The 6,685-nt window shown below is 42.9% G+C and overlaps 2 long non-coding RNA genes across 2 annotated transcripts; one reads left to right on the top strand and one right to left on the bottom strand.

Moving 5' to 3' along the window:
* The first annotated feature begins 267 nt into the window (after nt 1-267).
* Nucleotides 268-830, top strand: LOC115412649 (uncharacterized). Its single transcript, XR_003934362.1, has 2 exons — nt 268-370; nt 465-830. It is a non-coding gene; the product is annotated as an uncharacterized LOC115412649 (long non-coding RNA).
* Nucleotides 831-5,414: 4,584 nt separating this feature from the next.
* Nucleotides 5,415-6,484, bottom strand: LOC115412648 (uncharacterized). Its single transcript, XR_003934361.1, has 3 exons — nt 6,359-6,484; nt 5,984-6,289; nt 5,415-5,473 (listed from the first exon to the last, which is right to left on the bottom strand). It is a non-coding gene; the product is annotated as an uncharacterized LOC115412648 (long non-coding RNA).
* Between the last annotated feature and the right edge of the window lie 201 nt (nt 6,485-6,685).

Below are 6,685 nucleotides of genomic sequence, written 5' to 3'. Positions count from 1 at the left end.
GAAGAGAGTGTCAGCATCAAAAGTCATTCCTCTATATCAGATGCTGCAGCACAACCTTTGAAAAATTGAGGCACTCAAAGCAGCCAGCAACTCAGCAATTGGGTAAGAAACTCTAATAATAATTGTAACAATTGTAATGATACTCAATAGACTATTTTAATGTCAATATGTTTATTGATATGAACAGGCACATTCTTGAAGGATGGACTGCAGGCAAGGTGTGGTCAATATGAAATTGTCCGACCACTGGCAACATTAATGGATCCACGATTCAAAAACCTGGGTTTTGGCAACCCAGCAAAAGCACAGGAAGCAGAAAAGCAGCTGATACTGGAGTGTGCCACTTTGATCCAGCCTGCTGAAACATCTGGTGGGACTTTAAAATCTTGTATATTTTGTCAGCTTTCACTGTTAACACTTTTATTTAACAATGATAATAATGATAATTATTATTGTTACTTTAGATCCCCAAATCGCACCTTCATCATCATCCACAGCAGACAACAGTCTCTGGGACATGTTTGACCAAAAAGTGAAGAACAAAACCACCACACGCAGCATCACAGCAGACGCAACAATTGAAGTTGGAAAATATCTTCAAGAGCCCTTCATTCCCCGATCTGCAGATCCTCTTGCATATTGGAAGGAAAGGGCAGTGGTCTTTCCACATCTGCATAAACTTTCAAATAAATTCCTTTGCATTCCTGCGACAAGTGTACCATGTGAAAGAGTTTTTTCCAAAGCTGGAGAGGTGATAACGAAGAAAAGAAATCGGTTGCACCCCTCCACTGCAGAAAAAATAATCTTCTTAAATAAAAACCTTGAAATCTAAGTAATGCATATTTCCATGTGTTCATTTTATTTTAATTTCATTTCATTTATTCATTTAGCACATATCAGTACATCAGTGGTGCAGGGATGGAACAAAGCCCAATGGGCTTGTACAGGAGTTCCACCCTTAACAGAAATTACAGTCAACTTAGATTAAAAAGGCTAACAAATAAACTTTGAAAAATCAGGAGACAAAGTACAAAATATAGCATTACTAAACAGTAATATACAGTGTAAACAAAATTCATAATTCAAGATACGCAAGATATATGGATGAAGAAGAAGCAAATAAAGTAGTAAGGCAGTGGAGAGGGCAGGAAGTGACTAGCTGTGCAGTAGATGTTTTTTTGAGCTGCTTTTTAAAGAGTGAGAGGGACGTTAAAGATGTAGGTAAACTGTCCCAGAGCATCGGACCTCTGTATGACAGGTTGAGTTGATTATGTGAAGTGCAGGTTAAAGGTGGATATAGATTTTTATTGTTACTGTGTCTAGTTCAGTGTGAGTGTATTTTAGTAACACAAATGAATTTAACACACATGTACCCACACACAAACTTTATTACAAACCATGTCAGATCAGGACGTGTTTTGTTGAGCCACTGTGACGTACTAAAACATCACCACCAGAGGTCGCTGTGGAGAAGTGTTTCGAACAGTGGTTCAGAGCCTCGAAGCATTTGTTTCAAGTGCTTCGTTGTTTCATGAGGCTTCGTTTTGCCCATCACTAGTGGAGGAACAAACAGTCTGTCCCCACTGAACACGGCGGCGCGAGCATTTAAAAAGAACACCAATGATGAAGCTCCTACCCTTCAGGGTTTGGAAAAAGACAAAAAAAGAAAGAAGAGGAAAAACGCCAATGACACAGTGGTAAGTATTAAGTAAACCACTGTTTTCTCCAAATAGGCTACAACTGTGTGATATGTTTGAAAGTGTGTGAACTCCTCCACACTTTAATCATATACTTCTAGAATAAGAACAAAAGTAAGCCTACTCACTAAATGCCTTTTTTTTTTTTTCTTTTTTAGGCGCTTTGCTTAAATTTCTGTCAGCGCCAATTGATAGTGACAATTTGTGTCATTCCCATCGACAATGCCTAATGGAAGACACTGTGTCCTTTACTACACTCTGGTGGATACTCTGTGTTGCGTAATACAGAGTAATTCATGACTCATTAAATGTACCAGAAAACAGGAAATCGCATCTGGATTTTATTTTTCTTCTTCGGTGATTCGACCACCACATCTTTGCATATTAGGGGCCTCACTTTACTTTCTTGCCTAGGGCCCCCAGATATCTTGAAACGGCCCTGGATTGAAATACAATACATACAGCAGATAGAATTACAGCAGATAGAAATACAACAGATAGAAATACAGCAGAGACATACAGCAGATATAAATACAGCAGATTGAAAATACAGTAGATAGAAATACAACAGATAGAAGGGACATGTGCTCAATAATTCTATGACTTTACCAATAATTCCTAATATTTGGATATTTGAACTTTAATGTGATTTCTGTGTCCTCAAACTTCACTTCTTGTGGAAAGTTAATCCATGGAATTGGATTTCATTGACCCTTTCAGTCTGTATCATTTATACTTAGATGTCTGTTATCATGACCGTCAATCAAGTCAATGTCAAAACTGTGTCAATCAAACAACAATCGTCCAATCAAATCCTGATTTTATTGAAATGATCAGGTTCATTTATTACAGACTTTTATTGATTCACAGATCAAATAAAAATCCAATAAAACACAAACAGAAGCTTTTCTCCGTTTCCATTTCCAAGTGATGACAGATTGATCAGATCTAATCTCAGCAGGTCGGTCTGTCGGTCCGTCACTGGACAAATGGTGGAGTTTCCATTCAGTCCACAACTGGACAAATGGTGGAATTTACACAGGAAGCATCAATCTACAGTCGGCAGAATAAATATGTACCGCACAAACAAAACACAATAAACATTAAGACTGAACAATGAATGTCGGACAGAAAACGGTGGTCCACTCAAAACACCAAAAACTCTGGTTCATGTTGGACCTGATGAAATGGAACCTCATCTGGATGTGGCTTTGGAGATCTTCCAGATTTACCCACAATTCAACTCGTCAGTCAACCATGGATGGAGTTTTAGGATCACGCCCAGGGAACCAAAGTCTTTTGTTTTTTTTTTCTTTTTTACACATGAGTCAGATTTCAGTATAAATGTTCTACTGTTTTAATAAAAGCATCATACACAGAGTGAAGAACTCTTTGGACTATTCTGAGTAAAAACTATTTTCAAAAACAAGTCAGAATATGATCAGAATGAAGTCGTATTTACATGTGTATAAACTCTGTGAATAGAAGCTGAGACGTTGATGGATGGTGAAGCATCAGAATAGAATGAAGGCGTTTATTGGTTCAGCTGTGAAACTGTTGATTCAATCCAAATATCAGCTGGACTCACACTGAACAACTGGGACTCTACAAATGGGATGTTTCTTCCAGAACTCTCACCGTGTTTCTCTCCGCCTTCATTCGGATCCACTTCACGGAGACCTGGAAAAAACATGGCAGCACACATATGTCCAGTTCAGACTCCTGTGTGTGTGACTCAGTCTGAAGTCCAATGGATCCACTGAGGGAGGATGTGAACGTACCTTATAGAAGAAGAAGAGGCAAATATCAAATATGAGCAGAGCTGAGACGAGGACCACAACCCTGATGATCAGATTTGTCACCGAGTCTGAAACACAATAGAAACAACCTTTAAAACAACGCCCATGGAACATGTGTTTGAAGACAACAAAGAAATACCAAAGGATTGGAAGGAAGGAAGAAAGGAAGGAAGGAAGGAAGGAAGGAAGGAAGGACAAGTTACCAAAGAAGGAAGACCAAAGCAAAGGGAACGACTACAGAGGCAGAACACTCTAGTCCACACCTGGAAAGATTTTTAACAGAACTTTATCAGAGAGGATCAAACAAGCAGCAGAGGACAAGCTCCGTGACAACCAGGCTGGATTTGACCAGAACAGGTCAGGTGTTGATCAAAGAGCACCCAGCGGATCATGGTGGAACAGTCTGTAGACTGGAACCTGCCTGTATTTGTCAACTTTTATCTCACAATTGTTTAAGACATGGGAAGTTGCTGGGTGCCTCAGTTGGTTTTAAATTACTTGTTGCAGCTCAAACCCATGGGTCAGTGCAGTAATTATCCAATGTACAGATCTGAACTAGTACTGATAAAATCCTGGTTCAGACGTTTGTGTTTTTCAGACAGAATGTGTCTCTGTGGACACACGAGACATTCATTCATTCATTATCTGAACCCGCTTTATCCTCACTAGGGTCATGGGGGTTGCTTGGAGCCTATCCCAGCTCCATAGGGGCGAAGGCGGGGTACACCCTTGACAAGTCGCCAGTTCATTGCAGGGCTGACACATAGAGACAAACAATCACTCTCACATTCACACCTATGGGGAATTTTTGATTAACCAATTAACCTATCAGTGCATATGTTTGGATGGTGGGAGGAAGCTGGAGTACCCGGAGAGAACCCACGCAGACACGGGGACAACATGCAAACTCCACGCAGAAAGGTCCCATCCCCCATCGACTGGTGTTGGAATCGAACCCAGGACCTTCTTGCTGTGAGGCACGAGTACTATCCACTGCACCACCATGTTGCCAGGACACACGAGACAGAATGAAAAAACAGGACCAATGTCTCCAACTGGTCAGATACAGACCAGTTTGGGTTGGACTTTAATCTTTGAACATTGTGGACCTTCAGACTCAGACACAAAGGTTTTAGTCGGACTGGTTTGTAGATACCATGAGTTGAGTTCTGAGCTGAAGTTGACTTCAAAGTGTTGGTTGATGTTGTTGAAGTGGACTGGTCCTATTGGACAGATTGGACTCCAGTGCATGCGTCCAACTGTGTTGGTCAAGACCTCCATCTGCTGCAGCTCATAGACTGACTGATACCAGTGGACCCCCTCTAGACCCTGGACATGTGGACCACACAGACACATGTACAGATGCACCTTGAACTGTGGACACTAACTGGGCTTCACATTCAACTGGATGGACTGGTTTTAAACCTGGGTTTAAACTCAGCTGTGGTTTGAACTGAGCTCAGATTAAAGGAGTGTTTGTTGGTCCAGCCCAGTCTCTGACAGGTTCAACTGGACCGGGTTTACCTGATCTCACTTCAACCAATGTGGTTCTGCTCACACCTGTTCACTCTGCTCACTGGGAATGTTGTGGAACATGGTCATGTGACTGTTACTGATGCATTGTGGGTGTTTTGTGTGTGATTGTCCTGACGTTACCTCCAACAGTGAGATGGAGGGCGGGGCTCTGAGACGATGAGAAGCTGTGGTTATAAACGTCCACGTGATAAACACATGTGTAGTCCCCTTGGTGGGCGTAGCTCATGGCAGACAACAGGAAGTGGGTGGAGTGATTGACAGCTGGCAGGGTGAGGTTCAGCTGCTTCTTGGTGTCGGAGATCAGCTGAAAGGAGCCTCCTGGGTACTGTGGTTGGATGGAGCATGTGATGGTGAAGTCGGAGCCCATGAGCACCCGGAACCCCTGCTGGTAGACCTCAAAGACCCCGTCAGACAGGGAGATGTTGGGCTGAGGCAGCAGATCTGTCCACACACAGAGACATGATTGGACCAACCAGCACACATGAGCACAAACAACCAGTCAGAGAATCCATCCTCCTCAGAGACACAGATGGATCTGATCCACATGAGTTTGGGATGTGATGAACACTGACCAATGAAAACATGGAGGAATGTGTCGTTTAGAGCACAGCTGACCTTCAAAGGCATTATGGGTAAAAAATGACAAACATGTGGTGGTTTTAGAGTCTCACATGTCAACATTTGGTCCTTTTGTCCTAAATGAGACTAATGGGAAATATGTTTGTGTTTTCAGCCTCATCTGGTCCAAATGAAGATGTTCATTTGGGATCTGGACGTTACAAAGGTCAAAGGTAAATATTTGACACATGTGACGGAAAAAAAACAATGAACTGAGACAAAATAATCAACTGATGAAATGAAAAGATTCATTAGATGTAACTTCAAACATCAGAGTCAGAACCATCTGGTCACTGAGAATTCAGTTAAGACACAGTTTGTGTCCATTTGTACCTGAACACACCACATCCACACCAGATGAGTCTTTATAGGAATCATGTAGTTCAACACAGTCCCTCAGTCCAGATGTCAGCTTTATACAAGGAACTGAGACCCACCACACAGGTCTGTGTGTAGAATCATCTGTTCTGTTGACTGAAACAGCTGATCCACAGTCCAGATGTTGACACACGGCAGATCCAGACTTCAGGTCCCAGTCTCCATAGTGGTCTTCTACTTGTCTCCAGTGTCCCTGGTGTTGGATCTCCAAAGTACCAGCACAGCGGCTCGGCTGTCCCACCAACCTCACACCACCTGGATCTGAGCAAAGACACAAAGACATGAGTCCAAAAAACACACTGTCATATGAAAGCCACGCCCCCTTGGTACCTGTACAGGTGAGTCCAGCAGCTGTTCCAGCTGAGCAGGTCTTCGCAGGTGAGCTGGACCTTCTACAGTCCAGGACAGCAGACTCATTTCCTTCACATTGGAGCTCACTGGTCCAGACTGGAGCCTCCCTCTCTCCATAGAGTGCCCCCTGGAGGAGCCCAGGAGCCCCACAGCCCAGCTCCCTACAGACCACCTGGGTATCGTTAAGGTCCAAATCCTCCTCACACACTGAGGACCAGGACTGGTTGGACCGGACCTCCAGTCTGCCTGAACACAGACTGGAACCATGGACCAGTCTGACAGAGTCTGTGGACCCACAACAACACA

The sequence above is a fragment of the Sphaeramia orbicularis genome, chromosome 21 (assembly GCF_902148855.1).
Source record: "Sphaeramia orbicularis chromosome 21, fSphaOr1.1, whole genome shotgun sequence".
NCBI classification, from domain to species: Eukaryota; Metazoa; Chordata; class Actinopteri; order Kurtiformes; family Apogonidae; genus Sphaeramia; species Sphaeramia orbicularis.
This window is presented reverse-complemented; position numbering and strand designations above follow the sequence as displayed.